Raw genomic sequence first — 21,728 nt, forward strand, 5'->3', positions numbered from 1 at the left:
AGTGTTGGTTAGGGGATATAAGGCAAAAAGGGAAAAGTTATAAATAAAAATATTGACACATAGAGTAAACCAGAATTAATAGCATGAATTCCACCAATACAGCATTAATAAAGTTAAATAAGAAGTAAAGACAAAGGAAGAATATTTGTAATATTTACCATGCTAAAATTTCAAAAACAGTAGCCCTCAAACTATCTGTAACAAAGAGCCTTTTTTCCTATTTTTAATCTTTAAAAGACAATACATTATCAAATACAATAAAAATGAATTACCAGGAAAACAAAATTTAAAACATATATAAAGTGTAAGTCTTTCTCTTAAATGATATTGAGTAGTCATAAAATTACTCAGCCCAATGTCTCCACCTACCAGTTCGTAGACCAGAAATAAATCACTAGTGGAATAGCACGTGTCCAGAGATGGCACTCTAAACTGAACAGGCCTTATGATGTCCTACTGATTAGAATGAAAATGGAAAAAGGCCAATTCAAAAATGATTCAAGAATATTAACATGGAAGTCACAGAAAAACATAAGTATATATAAAAATATGCAAATAGTTTTGGTAATCAGGACCTTGAAAATTAAATCAATAAGACCTTTTAAATTTTTGATAATATCAAGTGTTGAAATCGTAGGGAAAATAGGTGTCTATACATTGCTCATAAGAGGATAAATTGGTAAAGCCACTTCAGGAACTATTTGACACTCTCTCTTAAAATTAACCAGATAGGGGACGCCTGGGTGGCTCAGTTGGTTGGACGACTGCCTTCGGCTCAGGTCATGATCCCGGAGTTCCCGGATGGAGTCCCGCATAGGGCTCCCAGCTCCATGGGGAGTCTGCTTCTCCCTCTGACCTTCTCCTCGCTCATGTTCTCATGCTCTTTCTCACTGTCTCTCTCAAATAAATAAATAAAATCTTTAAAAAAAAAAAAAGAATTAACCAGATAGTACCAAACCAAAACACTGTAACATTTAATATTTAAAAACTTCCATATTTCCTCCAGGAAACATATACAAGGATGTCTGTTTTGTGATTGTTTATAAAAGCAATAAATTGAAGGGAAAAAAACACATAGGGGACTATGAAATATTTATACATATTTATACAATATTTATACATATTTATATGTATAACAGGTTACATATTAAATATGTAATATTTAATTACATGTAAGTATTAATTAATGGAAAACGGAGTAAAACTTGTTAGATTACATTGACACTTTTATCTTTGAGAATAAAGGCAAAATCCCTATATTCTATAGTAAATAGTAAGTATAAATACTTAGAAAAAATACTAGTGGCGTACATTTCAAACTCATGAAGGTAGTGATGTCAGGAGGAGATGCGAACTGAGGAGAAATAATCAAGCCTGAGAAGGTAATGGTCAAGGGGCAATTCATTTTTATAATAATGTTTTTATATTTAAAAGAAGAATATTCTTGTGCCGTATTTGTATGGCTAGGTAACTGTACCTTTTAAAAAGCTTTCCAGGTTTGAAAAGCCGTGGTTATTCAAAAGAAACACTGACAAATGTTTTAAATACTGTGTTCATCCTGTTCACTGTTCCTCCTCAGGTCAAGAAGGGTTCTTCAGAGAGGTAGCAAACTGGAATTTCTAACTCTTGACCTTATTCTGAACTTGCTAATGGCTTGTCTATCTTTAAAAAATGGACATGAGCACCTGATCATAGAGCATACCACAGATACAAATTTCTAGCTAAATGATAAATTGATAAGCAAATAATTCCACTAAATATTTTAAATGGGCATATTGAAAAGAGCACAAAATCCATTTCATGGTTTCTGGCAAACTAAGTACCCATTCACTGTATCATACTTGTAGAATGATTTCACAGGTAAGATGGGTAAATCTTCTTACACAAGCAATTTATTATTGTTTAAAAGTAAGAACACAGGTCCATCTCAGAATGACAATTGCCAAATTAGTAAACTTTCAAAGCAACTAAGCCAGGATTTCTTTCTTTCTTTTTTTTTTTTTTTTGCTTCATTGAGGTACAATTGAAAAGTAAAAGTTGTATATGCTTATGGTATAAAACATGATGTTTTCATATATGTATATGTTCTGAAACGATCATCACAATCAAGCTAATTAACATGTCCATCATATCTGTTGATTTTTAACTCCCTGTTTGTTCTTTGGAGGATTCCTTTACATAACATTCCATAGCTGTCATTAAAACTGATTGTCATGAAATATGTTATTTTTATCATTAATATGTATTGACCAAGCGCTACGGGAGAGAAAAAAAAAGTGACCGTGTAGAGAAATGATAAAATAGATAAGAAAATTCATGAGCGAATGCTGTAATGTTTCACAGAATAAAGAAAGAAATCAATTCATATGTAAGCAGCAGAGAAGATTTTATGTTGTTTTGAAAGGGAAAATAAAAGCATAAACAAGATAAATGTAATTCTAATAATGTAATAAACAAAGAACATGGATTGCAACAAAGGATAGGAAAAATGTAACATTATATTTGTAAGCAACTTATAATTTGAGGAAATGGGCAGTGTAGGAAATAATAAATAATAAATAAATAAATAGGAAGATATAGTATATTATAAAGAAAAGATATAAAAAATTCTTAAAGGAATCACTGTGAAATGAGACCAACTCACTGAGGTACACAGAAATTCACCACCCAGACATTCTTGACAAACAAGTAATTGGAAGAATCCACAATGGACCAACTGTAAAGCTGGAGGATTATATTGAAGATGTCATCCTAACTTAAACTAACACTAGAGACATTTTACATATTTATTAGTGCTATCACAGCCCTTCACTATTACACTATTATTTCAATTCCATTCAACAAATAGAAATATTAATGATATTATATTAATATTATTAATAATTAATATTAATATTAATAATCCTTAATATTAATATTATTAATAAAGAACCATCTATTTTATTGTTTCCCATATGCCTGACACTGAAATAAATAGTTCAAATGCTCATTTAATTCTCATAAAAAATAAAGGTAGAAATTAATATCCTGAAATCATATTGCTAGTAAGCAATAGAGATATGAATCATTTAGGGTTTTTTCATCCAAAGCTTATTTTTAATTACCATTTGGATACCTCCTAATTTTATGAATGTTTATACAACACTATACAGCACTACTGTCTTTAAAATAATTAGTTACATGGTATGTTCCCAGTCCTGAGTGTACTTACAAATTTTGAGAATTAATAGCCCTACCTTCAATGGTATATACACACACTGATACTTCAAAGTTTATGATTAAAAGAACTTAAAGACAAAACGCTGGTCTTTGTCTTCTCCCCAATCTCTATCATAAGATGGGATGATAATAATTTTTCATCAATTCAAAGGAGTGCCAGAAAGAGCAGGACAAATCCTAGGGACTAGAGGAATTCAGAAAGGGAAGAGTTAAAATAATCTTAAATGTTTTGTGAAGGCTATACAAAAATGGGAAACCTACAGAAACTATTCACTGACCAGAAGTTAGTTGTATTTTGAGAATTTGTAATGCTTCTTTCTTCTTCACTGCATTAGTTTCCTAAAACTTCTATAACAAAGAATCACAAGCTGGTGGCAGAGTTGGGGGAGGGGGGCTGCTTAAACAACATAAGTTTATTCTTTGGCAGTGCTGGGGGTCAAAATCTAAAATTAAGATGCCAGCAGGGTTGGTTCTTTTTAAAAGGAGAGAATCCTTCCTTGTTTCTTCTAGCTTCTGGTGTTTGCCATTCATCCTTGATGTTCCTTGCCCGTAACCATCTCTGCTTCCATCTTCATGTGGTCTTCTCCACAGTGTTTGTAGCTCTGTCCAAATTTCCCTCTTCTTGTAAGGACACCAGCTGAATTGGATTCAGGGTCTAACCTAATGACTTCATTTTAATGAGGTCACATCTGCAAAAACCGTATTTCCAAATAAGGTCACATTATGAGGTAGTGGGAGTAAGGGCTTTAGCATATCTTTTTGGGGGGGACACAATTCAACCCACAATACTCGCCCCTTTATATCTAATCTTTGTCCTAACCCTATTGATTCTGGCTTTGAAGACTCTTCTTCCTGACTTCAACTCTACTGCATTCTCCTGGTCCATTTGAGCCACTGGAATAACCCCTGACCAGATCTGCCTCCTTCCCCTCTTCCACCATCCAGACCATTCTGACACATTAACCCATCATCTTTCAACATGTCAATATGATGTCTCACCACCACCACCATCATCCCCAAAAACCCCTTCATTGGTTTTCTTTTACACTTAAGCTAAAATCCAAAGTCTTTACTGGATCTACAACTCTTTGCATCTCCTGGCCTCCAGCTGCCTCTTTCACATGATCTTTAACCCATTCTTTTCCTTTACTGACTTTTTTGTATTGCTCTGAAATCCAGTTTCTTGAATTTTAACCAGGATAATTTCATTTCATGCTTGAGTCCTTAACTCAATGGTTAACCTTGAGTTAAGGATCAACCATTTCATGCTTGAGTTCTTCACTCAAATGTCACTTCCTCAGACTGCTCTCCGCTGACTCAGTCTAAATTAGCCTGCTATCCTTCCATTTAAATACAGTTCTTTTCCCACACATGCTCATCATAAATAGCACAATATATATTTGCACATTTGTTTTGGTGCTTACCTTTCTTTTATCACCTGTACCCACTCTCCTGAAAGCTATAGAGATATAGAGAGTTACTTCTTTATTCCCAGAACTTAGCACAGCACTCAGCAGGCAGCAGGTGTTCAGCAAACATGTATAGACTAATTAGATATTGAATAAAATAAGGATGGAAAATAAGAGAGGATCCCAAAGCTAAAAATGACTGTGAAGGAAGGAAAGAATAAAGAAAGAAGGAAAGAAGGAGAAATTGTGTTGAATTTTAAAAAATAAAAGTAATAAAGGGACTTTTGGAAAAATTATTCCATTCAATTTTTTTTTAAATCAAGGAAAATATTTTGTAGATAAACATGCCAGGTCATCATTCTGTAATTACCTTTTTACAGAATTATGAGAACAGAATAGCATTTTAGAATCTTTTTTCTAAGCACATAACTGTCACTACTATATCATATAATAATGCAATTTAATATTCAAATTAAAAAACACGGATTGCCTTATTTGCATTATACTCTCTCACAATGTAACAAATGGGATTTTCTATCCTCCACAAACCTTTCTTGAACCACTGAAAGAATTTCACTTCTCTTGGATGTGAGGTGAGGCCAGTGGTTTCTGGATAGATTTAAAAAGACAACAATGACAACAAAAATAAAAGTGAAAATGAACTTCTGAGACTTCATCAAGATCAAAATCTGCACAGCAAAGGAAACAGTCAACAGAACAAAGAGGCAACTCACAGAATGGAAGAAGATATTCGCAAATGACACTACAGACAAAGGGCTGATATCCAAGATCTATAAAGAACTCCTCAAACTCAACACACACAAAACAGATAATCATGTCAAAAAATGGGCAGAGGACAGGAACAGACAATTCTCCAAAGAATACATACAAATGGCTAACAGACACATGAAAAAATGTTCATCATCATTAGCCATCAGGGAGATTCAAATCAAAACCACATTGAGATACCACCTTACACCAGTTAGAATGGCCAAAATCAACAAGACAGTAAACAATAAGGTTGGAGAGGATGTGGAGAAAGGGAAACCCTCTTACACTGTTGATGGGAAGGCAAGTTGGTGTAGTCACTTTGGAAAACAGTGTGGAGATTCCTCAAAAAATTAAATTAGAACTACCCTATGACCCTGCAATTGCACTACTGGGTATTTATCCCAAAGATACAGATGTAGTGAAAAGAAGGGCCATCTGTACCCCAATGTTCATAGCAGCAATGGCCACAATTGCCAAACTGTTGAAAGAGTCAAGATGCCCTTCAACAGATGAATGGATAAAGAAGATATGTCCATATACATAATGGAATATTACTCAGCCATCAGAAAGGAAGAATACTCAAATTAGTATCAACATGGACAGGACTGGAGGAGATTACGCTGAGTGAAATAAGTCAAGCAGAGAAATTCAATTATCATATGGTTTCACTTACTTGTGAAACATAAGGAATAAGATGGAGGACATTAGGAGAAGGAAGGAAAAGTGAATTGGAGGATATTGGAGGGGGAGACGATCCATGAGAGACTGTGGACTCTGAGAAACAAACCGAGAGTTTTAGAGGGGAGGGTCTTGGGGGATGGGTGAGCCTGGTGGCGGGTACTAAGGAAAGCATGTATTGCATGGAGCACTGGATCTGGTGCATAATCAATGAACCTAGGAACACTGAAAAAATAAAATTAAATTAAAACAAAACAAAACAAAACAAAAAACCCCTAGAGAGTAAAAACAGAAAGCAAAGTAGCAACTTGTGTTTGTAATTTACATGAGATAATATAAATAATGTTAATGTGCCATGTTCTTCCCACAGGCATCATTTCAAGGCTGCGAATGAAGTTCCAAGGTTCAAGAGTCAAATATGGGTTCTCTGTGGGCACATTAAGCGAGTTTTTCTTCCTCACGCTGTCTTTTTGTTATGTCTGTATCAGTGCTTAGTTGAAGAGAAAAGAATCTACTCTAGTCAGTGTAACCAGAAAGGATTTACTTGAGAACATTAACTGCCACACAGGATCATTAGAAAGGCTGAAGACCCCAACTCTGGATGGAGTCTTCAGGAATCATTCAGAAAGCTACATTGTGACATCGGGTTATTAAGGGAGCTGATGTCCCTGCTACCATCCAGAGGTGGTAAGAGCAGGAAACTGCACATGAAATCAGGAGGATGTTGCTACAGTATCTACCAGCTCCAGGACCACACTGCATCTGCCAATATCTGCACCAGTAAAACGGATTTCTGGTACCCTGACTCCCTAGCAACATGACTTAGTTTGAAATAAAACTTTTTTATTAGTTATTTCTATTAACACATAATGTATTATTTGCCCAGGGTTACAGGTCTGTGTATCATCAGGCTTACACACTTCACAGCACTCACCATTTCACATATCCTCCCCAATGTCCATAACCCAACCACCCTCTCCATCACCCCTCCCCCCCAGTAGCCTTCAGTCTGTTTTGTAAGATTAAGAGTCTCATAGGGTTTGTCTCTCTCCCGATCCCACCTTGTTTCATTTTTTCCTTCTCTACCCCCCAAACCCCTCCCTCTGCCTCTCAAATTCCTCATATCAGGGAGATCATATGATTGTCCTTCTCTGATTGACTTATGAAATAAAACTTTCGTGCTAGTTCATCTAATCAAAGGACTATACATCACATATAGAAATATACATGCATGGTCCAGTAGCTGTTTGTCCCTCTTTTGCTCGGCTTCCTTATTCTCTGTCATTTGGTCTTCTATATCACTAATTCTTTCTTCTGCCTCATTTATCCTAGCAGTGAGAGCCTCCATTTTTGATTGCACCTCATTAATAGCTTTTTTTATTTCAACTTGGTTAGATTTTAGTTCTTTAATTTCTCCAGAAAGGGCTTTAATATCTCCAGAGAGGGTTTCTCTAATATCTTCCATGCCTTTTTCGAGCCCGGCTAGAATGTTCAGAATCGTCATTCTGAACTCTTGATCTGACATATTACCCATGTCTGTGTTGATTACGTCCCTAGCCTTCGGTACTGTCTCTTGTTCTTTTGTTTGTGGTGATTTTTTCCGCTTTGTCATTTTGTCCAGATAAGAGGATATGAAGGAGCAAATAAACACTAAAACGGTGGCAAAGACCCCGGAAAAATGCGCTGTAACCAAATCAGAAGAGACCCCAAACTGTTGGTGGGAATGCAAGCTGGTGCAACCATTCTGGAAAACAGCATGGAGGTTCCTCAAAATGTTGAAAATAGAACTACCCTATGACCCAGCAATTGCACTACTGGGTATTTACCCTAAAGATACAAACATAGTGATCCGAAGGGGCACGTGTACCCGAATGTTTATAGCAGCAATGTCTACAATAGCCAGACTATGGAAAGAACCTAGATGTCCATCAACAGATGAATGGATAAAGAAGAGGTGGTATATATACACAATGGAATACTATGCAGCCATCAAAAGAAATGAAATCTTGCCATTTGCGACGACGTGGATGGAACTAGAGCGTATCATGCTTAGTGAAATAAGTCAATCGGAGAAAGACAACTATCATATGATCTCCCTGATGTGAGGACATGGAGAAGCAACATGGGGGGGTAGGGGGATAGGAGAAGAATAAATGAAACAAGATGGGATTGGGAGGGAGACAAACCATAAATGACTCTTAATCTCACAAAACAAACTGGGGGTTGCTGGGGGGAGGTGGGATTGGGAGAGGGGGAGCGGGCTATGGACATTGGGGAGGGGAGGCGAACCATAAGAGACTATGGACTCTGAAAAACAACCTGAGGGTTTTGAAGGGTCAGGGGTGGGAGGTTGGGGGAACAGGTGGTGGGTAATGGGGAGGTCACGTTTTGCATGGAGCACTGGGTGTTGTGCAAAAAGAATGAATACTGTTACGCTGAAAAAATAAATAAAATGGAAAAAAAAAGAAATATACATGCATATATATAACTATACGTATATAAATTACATCTTGAAATATATATATACACACATACACACACACGCACATATATATATATACACACACATGCACATATATATATCTACATATGAAGTCACAAGACTATAAATCCTCTCTAGGTCTGTAGCTTGTTGTTTATTTTTGTTTGTTTCATATGCTAAAAGGGGTGGGGTTTGGAATGCCTGTTGAGCAAACCTATTCACAGCAGTCATCACACAGTATATACACCTGCTCTTGTCTACCAATGAAGAGGGATTACATAGGTGACTTATGACAAGAACAAATAAGATATGGACATTGTAGGAGATATTTGATATATTTCTGTTTTACATTCCACAAAGTATAGGCCTTATTTTAGAGATTCAAGTTGATACTTTGATATTTATAAACAGCCATTAAATTACATTATTTATTGAAATAGCAATAATTTATTGGCTTTTTAAAGAAAATATGAAGCTTTTAACAAGTTGATTTATTTTTTTCCAAGATTTCAATTATTTATTTGACAGAGAGAGAGAGAGAGAATAAGCAGGGGGAGCAGCAGAGGGAGAGGGACGAGCAGGGTCACTACTGAGCAGGGAGCCCGATGCTGGACTCAATGCAGGATTCAATCCCAGGAGCCTGAGATGGTGACCTGAGCTGAAGGCAGCTGCTTAACTGACTGGGCCACGCAGGTGTCCCCAGCAAGTCAGTTTAAGACAATGAAGCCTCAGGGGGCACCTGGGTGGCTCAGTGGATTAAGCTGCTGCCTTTGCTTGGGTCATGATCTCAGGGTCCTGGGATCGATCCCCGCATTGGGCTCTCTGCTCAGCAGGGAGACTGTTCCCCCCTCTCTCTGCCTGACTCTCTGCCTACTTGTGATCTCTCTCTCTGTCAAATAGATACATGGAATCTTTAAAAAAAAAAAAAAAAAAAAGACAACAAAGCCTCAGTGATCACTTTGGCCAGATCACTGTCCCTTTGGAAAGCTGCCCACACTGGGGGATATTTAGCAGCCTATGTGGCTTCTACCTACAAAATGCCAGTAGCTCCACGTTCCCTCAGGTATGACAATAAAATCTGTCCCTAGGTATTGCCAAATGTCTGCTGGGGAGAGAACAAAATTGTCCCCAGTTTTGAGTCTCTGGTATAGAAGGGATCACAGAAGAGAGAGAATGCCAAATCCTGCTGTAAAGAATAGAAGCATAAAGTAACATCCAGAATACATAATTTTTATTTCCTGATCATTTTCTATTTTAAATTTTAGAAATGTATTTTTCAATTTAATGTTTTTAGAAAATATTTATAGAGATGGGGCACCTGGGTAGCTCAGTGGGTTAGGCCTCTGCCTTGGGTTCAGGTCGTGATCTCAGGGTCCTGGGATTGAGCCCCTCATCGGGCTCTCTGCTCAGCAGGGAGCCTGCTTCCCTCTCTCTCTCTGCCTGCCTCTCTGCCTACTTGTGATCTCTCTCTGTGCGTCACATAAATAAATAAAGAGCAAACATTTAAAAAAAATATTTCTAGAGATGAACCTTATCTAAGCAATACATCAACAGTTTACATCAACAGTTATTAACATCTGTTTGTACATTTGCTTCCTTATGCAAAGCAGTTTCTCTCCATTATGAGGTAAATTTTAAATAATCTTATTTTTATATGCAACTATAATTTTGAACTGTGTGGCTCTCCCATTTTGTATAAATTTTAAAATAGCTTAGGTTCCCTGTTTCTTTAAATTCATTGCAATGTTTCACTTGTATTACTTAATGCCAATATGTGATACTGACCTCAAGAAACTAAAATTTTCACTTATAAAGATACCACTTTCTCACAAAAATAAATCTAGCTATTAAAATAAAATGGCAAATATTTCTCTTATTTCTGACAAATGTGAGAGAAATACTTACTCATTAATATTGTTTTGCAATAATAGTGATAACTAGGCAAATTATATTTTTAATTCCATTTCCTGGTCATCATCGTGTTGGCCCCAAGTCAGGCTCTTGCTCCATCCTTAATGAAACAGAGAGAGTGATGGTTCTCAGATTTTCTTCTGCTTGAACTTTCTTCAGTTAGTAATCATGGCTCAAAATGGCTGGGATTTTCATGGGATAGCAGGGGTCTTAGGCACATGTTGCTCCAGGAAGGGGTTCTCAAGTTCTCAATTCCCGTTACACGAGAATCTCTTTGATATTAAATACTGATGTCTAGATCTCATCCTGTGGGCATCTGATTTAATTTGTCTGGGATGGGGCCTGGCCAGAGATGTTCCTTTAGAACTCTCCGGATTAGTCTAATATACAGCCAGGGTTGAGAAACATTATTGGAGGACAATAAACCTCAATTCTGAGCAAATTATATGTAGTTTGAAAAAGTCCTTTGGATGATTTTCACATAACTTCTTTATGGGACTATCCTGGGAATGAGCTACCCATGAACCAAGGGTCTTTTTTTCCTCTTCTCTCTCTTTCTCTCTTGGCACTTCCACCCCAAAGATGGAACCCTGAAAAAAACAAGCACTTTCCAATGCAGAGTCAGAAAATTTTTGTTTGGTATAAAATGCTTTCTTTAACATCAGGATTAAATCTGGGAAGATGAGGCCTAGTGTCATTATTGACAATAAATTTCCAGAAAAGGTGTGGACAGAAAGCCTGTGGCCCTAAGGAAGGACTGAGAAGGGTCTTCTGACCTATATATATTCATCCAGGACACTGGACTGCCTCTGTCTCAGTGGCCTGTGTATCTTAGACACTAAAGGTCACTCTGAGAGCCTGACCTTACCACTGCTAAGCCAGCTTTCAATCCTATTTTATGTCTGCTCCAGATTACAATACGTCTTCCTTGTAGGACTGTATGGCCATAAGAAATATGGTTAATATTGCTACATATCTTTTTTCATATATGAAGCAAATAGACTAGTTACCAAAATCAGTTCCTGATTCAATAATTTACAAACCTCCTTTGCAAGATTTTTTGCAATGTGATTAATTATTATTATGATCGTTGAAATCCCAACAATATATACAAAGCTAAACTCAGAGGTTTGGGATATTTCTCTGCTTTCAAAATCAAATACTCCTTCTCCTCTTCTTCTAGCTCTGTTTTGCCCTGGCATTTCCTTTTCTGAGATAAGGTGATAGAGTATTATCTTTCTGTAGAAGGAAATTAATGGGCTTATTGTGAAACACAGAGGACAGGGAATAACAATTTAAGTAACAGAGAAAAGACAGAGGAGGAAGTGAGATCATAGGGCCAAATGCACATCATTTTTAAGATGGGAACCTGCAATAATGAGGTGTCAGCAAGGTTAAGTAGATAAGCACTAAACTTAGAGGGTCTGGCTTTGGTCTGTAAATGGATTGCGTATTCTCGGCCAGCCCCCAACCACAGAAAGCTGCCACACATTTTCCTGCTGCTTTGACAACTCCCCTCAGCCTTTCTCCTCCTGCAGAGAGTCATGAGTAATAACCCCAGAGCCCCTGCAAAGACATCCCTTACCCCCACTGTGGGCAGGTGCAGTCATTCAAACTCTACACAAATTCCATGGAGAAAAAGACATGATGACGGCATTGCAATCGATCTCCTTGCTGCTGAAGAAGTTAAATCCACATAACCCACATTCATGTACAGATTAGCTCAGATGGAAAAATGAAAACCAGTGACAGTGAGTCATGCAGTAAATACACAGAAGCGCATAAATAAATAAATTCCCCATGGGCAGAAAACTCAGAGTGTAAAAAAGAATGTCTGACAAAAATGAAAAAAAAAATTAAAATCAAAAGTTCAGACTTTGGGGGAATTTTTATGAAAGCTTTTCCGTATCTGAAATATATCCTTGCCCTGGATGAACTAAGTGAGGGGAGGTTGCACCAGCAGCCAAGTGACAAATACAATCTAAATTTAGGGAGTTGAATACTTGTTTTGACTGACTCTTTAAAAATATAGACTATTTTTAAAGTTCAAAGATAAATAAGTTTAAAAAAAATTCCTTTATTTTAGCCCTCCAGTCTTGGTCTCTAATAGTAACCACTGTTACAACCTGAAGTTCCAAAAATTTATATATTCCAAATATATATCTTTCTGCCAAAGGCCCCTTTTCTGGCTATAAAGTCCACTCAGTACCAGCAAGCTTTTCTGTCACCTCATAAATGGGTTGAAACGGTACTCCATATTGTTAAATTTGCTGCCTTCGGAATCCAAAGCGGTCCATCAATTATTGGTGCTTCTGAGTGGCAGGGGGTTTGAGAAGCAATCTTTTATCTTTTACCTTAGGGAAAATGTCTCTAAGTCCTCTGAAACCCAAAAGAAACTAGTTGACTACCCTGAAAGGTAAAAAAAAAATCATTTTGCTTCGTATTGATAAATATTACTTGAATATATATATATATTTGCCTTTTCCCTAAGAAAGTCCAAGTTAACATTATTGGCGAGGACTTGGAGCATATTGGAGACACCACCATGAGATCTTATATAATATGGTTTCAGAGTAAAGAAACTACTTTAAATGAAAAGTGGCCTGTAAATGGACACAGCTGTGAGGTCCACTTATGATATCACGCACTGCACACCCAGAATCTCTCAGCCTGATGTCTCGGCATGTTGGCTTCTCAAAAACACAGGTTAGCCTTATTCACAATAGCCAGGATATAGAAACAATTTAAGTGTCCACTGACAAATACATCAATAAATAAAAGGTGGCATATAGAGGTACACAAAAGCACGCAGATCTTCCTTACTTTTTTATGGGATTGTAGCCCAATCAACCCATCATAAATGGAAAAGATTGTAAGTTGAAAATGCATTGAATACACCTAAACTACCAAACAAATAGCTTAGCCCAACCTATCTTAAGTATCCTAAGAACACTTGTATTCACCTACAGTTGGGCAAAATCATGGAACACAAAGCCCATTTTGTAATGAACTATTTGATATCTATGTCATTTATCAAATGCTGTACTGAAAGTGAAAAGCAGAATGGTTGTGTAGGTACAGAATACTTGCAAGGCTATGGGCTGTTCACGCTCACTGTCACGTGGATGTCTGGACATGGTGGTGTGCTCCCACCGGCCAGCATCATGAGATAGGATCCTTCCACATATCGCCAGCCCAAAAGATCAAAATTCAAAACTGAAGTACGGTTTCTACTAAATGTGTTTTGCTCTCACACAATCATAAAGCTGAAAAATATTAAGTCAGGGACTCTAGAATATTATTCATCTGTAAAAAGGAAGAAAATCCTGCCATGTGCGACAACATGGATGGAACTTACAGCATTATGCTAAATAAAATCAGTCAGACAGAAACAGACAAATATATATCACTTATACGAGGAATCTAAAAACATTGAACTCACAGAAACAGGGAGCAGAATGTGGTTGTCAGGAGCTGAGGGGTGAGGGGAATGGAGATATTGGTCAAAGGGTACAAACTTTCAGTTACAAGATAATTGAGTTCTGGGGATCTAATGCACAGTGTGGAGACTACAGCTAGCAATCCTATATTGCATATTTGAAATTTGCTGCTGTGAGTATGGAGCTATAATGTTCTCACCATAACAACAGCAACAAAATAGTAATTATGTGATGTGAAGACTATGTTAAGTAACTCTACTGTGATAAGCATTTTGCAATATATATGTGTATCAAATTATCACACTGTATACCTTAAATTTACATGTTAATATGTTAATTATATCTCAATAAAGCTGGGAAACACACACACACACACACACACACACACACACACACACACACACACACGTAAGGCTCTGGCATAGAGATGATAACCCGAGAAGAAAAGAAGATAAAATTCCATCTTCCAAGTTGTGAAATAACTTAAATCAATGATCACAATATGGTGCTGTGCCTCTAGTAGGCAAAATATATGAGTGTAGACACCAAGTAGAAGCAGAAGTGGTACTATTTAACATCACTTCCACTGACCCATTGGGAAAAATTTCCTCCCGTCTTTGTAAATGTAAACTCTGCACATCCAGAGGTCCTCATACATGGGACACAATAAGAGTATCAATCAACCTTATGCTATGGCTGCCACTCAGTTAGTTTGTGCTCCTTGCTCTGAGAGACAGCAGACAGAAAGAGGAGTCACCATCCTAGTGGGAAGAATTAATGCCAACAGTCAGGAGGAGTTAGGACTTCCGGGTGCTTCCAGGCCACTTTTAATGCTAATGGCACACTAAAAGAATCACAGTATAAAAAGCATTTGGTAACCAGTGGCTCGTATGGCTCCCGATGACAGGTCTGGGCCACCCCTCCAGGTAAGACACCTCTATAGCAGACATGTTAGCCAAGAGTGAGGGCAATACAGAATCGATTCTTGAAGCAGGTATGGTGATTATCAGTTATGGACTCTAGATCAACAGCTTCATTGATGGCTGCAACTCATCCAACTGACTTTTCTTTTTTAACTTTTCCTAGGAAATTTGACCAACCATGATCTTCAAGAAGCATATCCCAAATGGGGTGAATTTGCTCTAAAAACTAAGCTGATGTGGAATGCCTGGGTGGCTCAGTCAGTTAAGCCTCTGCCTTTGGCTCAGGTCATCACCCCGGGGTCCTGGGATCGAGTTCCACATTGGCTCCTTGCTCAGCCTGCTCTCCCTCTGCCTGCCACTCCCTCTGCCTGCCACTCCCTCTGCTTATGCATGTTCTCTCTCTTTTTCTTAAATCTTAAAAAAAGAAAGGAAGAAAGAAAGAAAGGAAAGGAAAGGAAAGGAAAGAAAAGGGAAGGGAAGGGAAGGGAAAGGGAAAGAAAGAGAAGGGAAGGAAAGGGAAAGAAAGGGAAGGAAAGGAAAGGAGGGAAAAAAAAGAAAACACCAATTGACTTATTTCACTAAGCATGATACGCTCTAGTTCCATCCACGTCGTCGCAAATGGCAAGATTTCATTTCTTTTGATGGCTGCATAGTATTCCATTGTGTATATATACCACCTCTTCTTTATCCATTCATCTGTTGATGGACATCTAGGTTCTTTCCATAGCTTGGCTATTGTAGACATTGCTGCTATAAACATTCGGGTACACATGCCCCTTCGGATCACTATGTTTGTATCTTTAGGGTAAATACCCAGTAGTGCAATGGCTGGGTCATAGGGTAGTTCTATTTTCAACATTTTGAGGAACCTCCATGCTGTTTTCCAGAGTGGTTGCACCAGCTTGCATTCCCACCAACAGTGGAGGAGGGTTCCCCTTTCTCCACATCCTCTCCAGCATCTGTCATTTCCTGACTTGTTAATTTTAGCCATTCTGACTGGTGTGAGGTGATATCTCATTGTGGTTTTGATTTGTATTTCCCTGATGCCGAGTGACGTGGAGCACTTTTTCATGTGTCTGTTGGCCATCTGGATGTCTTCTTTGCAGAAATGTCTGTTCATGTCCTCTGCCCATTTCTTGATTGGATTGTTTGTTCTTTGGGTGTTGAGTTTGCTAAGTTCCTTATAGATTTTGGATACTAGCCCTTTATCTGATATGTCATTTGCAAATATCTTCTCCCATTCTGTCAGTTGTCTTTTGGTTTTGTTAACTGTTTCCTTTGCTGTGCAAAAGCTTTTGATCTTGATGAAATCCCAATAGTTCATTTTTGCCCTTGCTTCCCTTGCCTTTGCCGTTGTTCCTAGGAAGATGTTGCTACGGCTGAGGTCGAAGAGGTTGCTGCCTGCATTCTCCTCAAGGATTTTGATGGATTCCTTTCTCACATTGAGGTCCTTCATCCATTTGGAGTCTATTTTCGTGTGTGGTGTAAGGAAGGGGTCCAATTTCATTTTTCTGCATGTGGCTGTCCAATTTTCCCAGCACCATTTATTGAAGAGGCTGTCTTTTTTCCATTGGACATTCTTTCCTGCTTTGTCGAAGATTAGTTGACCATAGAGTTGAGAGTCTATTTCTGGGCTCTCTATTCTGTTCCACTGATCTATGTGTCTGTTTTTGTGCCAGTACCATGCTGTCTTGATGAGAAGCAACATGGGGGGTTAAGGGGATAGGAGAAGAATAAATGAAACAAGATGGGATTGGGAGGGAGACAAACCATAAATGACTCTTAATCTCACAAAACAAACTGGGGTTTGCTGGGGGGAGGTGGGATTGGGAGAGGGGGAGGGGGCTATGGACATTGGGGAGGGTATGTGCTATCGTGAGTGCTGTGAAGTGTGTAAACCTGGCGATTCACAGACCTGTACCCCTGGAGATAAAAATACATTATATGTTTATTAAAAAAAAAATTTGGAAGGGGAGGCGAACCATAAGAGACTATGGGCTCTGAAAAACAACCTGAGGGTTTTGAAGTGTCAGGGGTGGGAGGTTGGGGGAACAGGTGGTGGGTAATAGGGAGGGCACGTTTTGCATGGAGCACTGCGTGTTGTGCAAAAACAATGAATACTGTTACGCTGAACAAATAAATAAAATGGAAAAAAAAAAAAAAAGAAAAAGAAAACACCTAAGCCAATTCTGAGCAATGCAAGACGACTACAGTGGATGGTATGGTGTATCCCCAGATCCCTCACCAGGGCCAAATAAAAGCTGGGGATAACACTATAAAAACTGCGATGGCAACTGCCAATAGTTTTAGCCCTACTTCAACCTAGGAACTGCCCTCAGCTACATGGACTTCCCTCACCTAAATTTCATGTTCCCTTGAAGGCCATGACCGATGACTAAGTAATGCAGAAATACTATCCTCCTCCCCACTCTGCCACATTTTGGTGTACCTCAAAAGGACCATCTCAGGTACGAGTTTTCTGTAATATCAATTAGGGTTTGGTTCCAATCCCACTGCAGGTCAGATTCTCCTTCTTCCTAAACCTTCCCTTCTCGCTTCCTCACTCCCCAGTAAATATTCTGTACACGTCTCTCCTTCTCAGAGTATGTTTCGGAACCTAACCTGAGACATCATTTCATGAGTATCTTTCCAGTCATTAGATAAATATCTGTCTCATTAAAATGCCTATATAGTTTTCCACTGTATCTATAATTTATAACAGCAACATTTGCCTAGCCAGTGAGTACCTAGACCTCATGACGATAGCAAGGATAGATTATAAAGGCAACCAGTGAGCCAAAAGTTTGACCTCTCTGTTAATCCTTCAAGAGGACTTACTGTCATTCACAATGCTTTAGAATAACTGACTCTAAAAAGAAACTGACTTTATTTTTTGATGACAGGCTTACATGGGAAAATCACAGATCCCATGGGGTAATGTATTTATTTGATGTTACTTTATCGCATTGATTGACAGCTGATGGTAAGTGTGTGTGAGTGAATGGGTGGGTGAGAATACAGCAGAACTTATGGTCCAAAGAAAATGTAAAATGGTAAAGCCACTCTAAAGAACCAGGTTAGGATTTTTTTTTTTTAATGCAGGTTTTAAGCAGTAAGCATTTTTAGTTATAGCTTTTATTTAAAATCTGCATTTTATTTTATCACTTCTGAAAGGTCAGGGACATCTGTATTGCTACTTAAAGTATTAGAGAGACACAACCCAACTATGGAGGCCTTGACTGCTGCTCAAAACTTTTTTTTTTTAAAGCTTTTATTTATTTATTTGACAGGCAGAGTCCACAGGTAGGCAGAGAGACAGGCAGAGAGAGATGGGGAAGCAGGCTCCCTGCTGAGCAGAGAGCCTGATGTGGGGCTCGATCCCAGGACCCTGAGACCATGACCTGAGCTGAAGGCACAGGATTTAACCCTCTGAGCCACCCTGGTGCCCCTGCTCAAACCTTTCTTTGTCCATAGGCAGACAAAATTATTCCTGTTCCCTTTCTTTCCACACAGAAGCCTCAGGTACATTTTGTAAAGGAGAACAAGAAAAACAGGGGGAAATACTTTTGGTTATAACAGTCCACATTTTTCTACCCAGTCGCATACAAAAATGCATGTTGCAACTGGCTCATATAAATATTTGTAAGTCGTTAGTAGATAACACTACTGTGGAATTATCAGGTCCCATTGGTAGGTGGGTACTAGATGGTTCGTGGGTACTAAAGTTGGTAGGTGCTAGACAAAATATAAAATGATAGACATCATGCCCTGGGACTTTTACAACTGTGAAGCTTGCTCATTTCTCGCCAAGAGGTCAGGCAGAACATGTCTGTGATGCTCCTCGGCTCTGCTGCTCATTCTTTTTTTTTTTTTTTTTTTTTTAATTTTTTGATGTCTTTCTGACTTTTTTTTTTTAAATTTATTTACAGCATAACAGTGTTCATTGTTTTGGCATCACACCCAGTGCTCCATGCAGTACGTGCCCTCCCTATTACCCACCACCTTGTTCCTCAACCTCCCCCCCTCCGCCCCTTCAAAACCCTCTGGTTGTTTTTCAGAGTCCATAGTCTCTCATGGTTCATCTCCCCTTCCAGTTTCCCTCAACTCCCTCTCCTCTCCATCTCCCCATGTCCTCCATGTTATTTGTTATGCTCCACAAATAAGTGAGACCATATGATACTTGACTCTCTCTGCTTGACTTATTTCACTCAGCATAATTTCTTCCAGTCCCGTCCATGTTGCTACAAAAGTTGGGTATTCATCCTTTCTGATGGAGGCATAATACTCCATTGTGTATATGGACCACATCTTCCTTATCCATTCATCCATTGAAGGGCATCTTGGTTCTTTCCACAGTTTGGCGACTGTAGCCATTGCTGCAATAAACATTGGGGTACAGATGGCCCTTCTTTTCACTACATCTGTATCTTTGGGGTAAATACCCAGCAGTGCAATTGCAGGGTCATAGGGAAGCTCTATTCTTAATTTCTTGAGAAATCTCCACACTGTTCTCCAAAGTGGCTCCACTAACGTGCATTCCCACCAACAGTGTAAGAGGGTTCCCCTTTCTCCACGTCCTCTCCAACACACGTTGTTTCCTGTCTTGCTAATTTTGGCCATTCTAACTGGTGTTAGGTGGTATCTCAATGTGGTTTTAATTTGAATCTCCCTGATGGCTAGTGATGATGAACATTTTTTCATGTGTCTGATAGCCATTTGTATGTCTTCGTTGGAGAAGTGTCTGTTCATATCTTCTGCCCATTTTTTGATATGATTATCTGTTTTGTGTGGGTTGAGTTTGAGGAGTTCTTTATAGATCCTGGATATCAACCTTTTGTCTGTACTGTCATTTGCAAATATCTTCTCCCATTCCGTGGGTTGCCTTTTTGTTTTGTTGACTGTTTCCTTTGCTGTGCAGAAGCTTTTGAGTTTGGTGAAGTCCCAAAAGTTCATTTTCGCTTTTGTTTCCTTGGCCTTTGGAGACATAACTTGAAAGAAGTTGCTGTGGCTGATATCGAAGAGGTTACTGCCTATGTTCTCCTCTAGGATTCTGATAGATTCCTGTCTCACATTGAGCTCTTTTATCCATTTCGAGTTTATCTTTGTGTACAGTGTAAGAGAATGGTCGAGTTTCACTACAGAACACTCATGAAAGAAACTGAAGAAGACACAAAAAGATGGAAGACTGTTCCATGCTCTTGGATTGGAAGAATAAACATTGTTAAAATGTCTATACTGCCTAGAGCAATCTATAATTTTAATGCCATTCCGATCAAAATTCCACTGGTATTTTTCAAAGCGCTGGAGCAAATAATCCTAAAATTTGTATGGAATCAGAAGAGACCCCGAATTGCTAAGGAAATGTTGAAAAACAAAAACAAAACTGGCGGCATCACGTTACCCGATTTCAAGCTTTACTACAAAGCTGTGATCACCAAGACAGCGTGGTAACCAGTGGAACAGAGTGGAGAGCCCAGATATGGACCCTCAACTCTATGGTGAAATAATCTTCGACAAAACAGGAAAAAATATTCAATGGAAAAAAGACAGTCTCTTCAATAAATGGTGCTGGGAAAACTGGATCTTCTGCTCATTCTTGATGGTTACTTTCACATTGAATCTCAGTAGATCTTAGAACTCAGTAGATCTTAACTAAGTCTTGATTTCCCGATAACACTCTCCCTGCATATCTTTCAAGTAGAGGCTACATATTCTTTCACAAACTAGGCACACGGAGGTCTGGAAGTGAGGCCATCTCCTCAGTTATCCTAACTGTGACTCCCAGACTGTTAGTTCCACACCCCACCTCTCATTAACACTAACCTTCTATGAGTCTCAGGTCCTTGTCTCGATCATCTACCACTTCCTCGTCACTTCTCATCACTGAATACCTCTGCACCTGGTTAACATGATTTCTCTGCCCAAGTTGTCCCATCTTGGGTCATTTCAAAAGTCCACATGGCTGATCATCTAAGCAATAACCAGGCCTCTTGCTTCCTTGTTTCCTTCATACTCAGTAACTGACTCCTCAGCACTCTCTCTGCCACTCATTCCTAGGGTCATAACCTAGAACTTTTCATTCCCAAAATCATAGATTCAGGCACACGCTTTCTCATGAACACCTCTCCTCCAGGTGCTTGCTTTTCAAACTATCCCCACTATGATTATACTCTTATATTTATATTTGTCCCTTCATTAAATATCAACCAGTCTTCTCTTTTACTTTATTCTTCATTTCCTTCCTTAAATAATCTTGCCAGTCATCTTCATTCTCTGTACCTCTATTGCTTTATTACATCTACCTGCCAAAATCCTTATCTTGGATCAACACTACTATTTTCTTATTTAGTGTCTGCATATAAGTTGTGGAATGAGACTGGAGAAAGGGACAATTTGATTTCATAGATATATTTACAATCACCAATAGAAAAAATGGCTCTAAAGAGAGCTCAGACAGTTCTGATCAAGTTTATCTCTTAAGAATTTCTCTTTGTTCATTCTTGTGCTCTTTTACTCATACTCAAAGAAATTTTATCTTTCTCTCTATATTTAATAGATTTAAAATTATTTTTATACAGGTGATTGCAACCTCCAGTATTTTTCAGGAATGAGATGCTATAAAATGAATGCCTCATGAAAAGAGTTCGGTCAAAGATGCACCTGAAATCATAGAGGCAACTATCTCTGAGAACCCTAGAGTGAAAAGTAAAAGTATGACTGGCATGTGTGGCAACAGTTTTGGTGTATGTATAATAATGACAATAAAGGCTGGAAAAAGTATTTGCCTCTGACACTGTCAAAATTCACTTTTTAGAGGCTTCCCATTTTCCTATTTTCAACTTTGAGTAACTGCTTTTGCTGATTTATGTGATGGTCTTGTGAATATATTATTGAT

General features: G+C 38.4%; 1 pseudogene; it reads right to left on the reverse strand.

Annotated features, from left to right (window-relative positions):
- LOC123940786 overlaps nucleotides 1-20,768 on the reverse strand; it is a 31,679-nt pseudogene extending 10,911 nt beyond the window's left edge.
- Nucleotides 20,769-21,728: the final 960 nt, after the last annotated feature.

Source organism: Meles meles, chromosome 4 (genome assembly GCF_922984935.1).
Source record: "Meles meles chromosome 4, mMelMel3.1 paternal haplotype, whole genome shotgun sequence".
NCBI lineage: Eukaryota > Metazoa > Chordata > Mammalia > Carnivora > Mustelidae > Meles > Meles meles.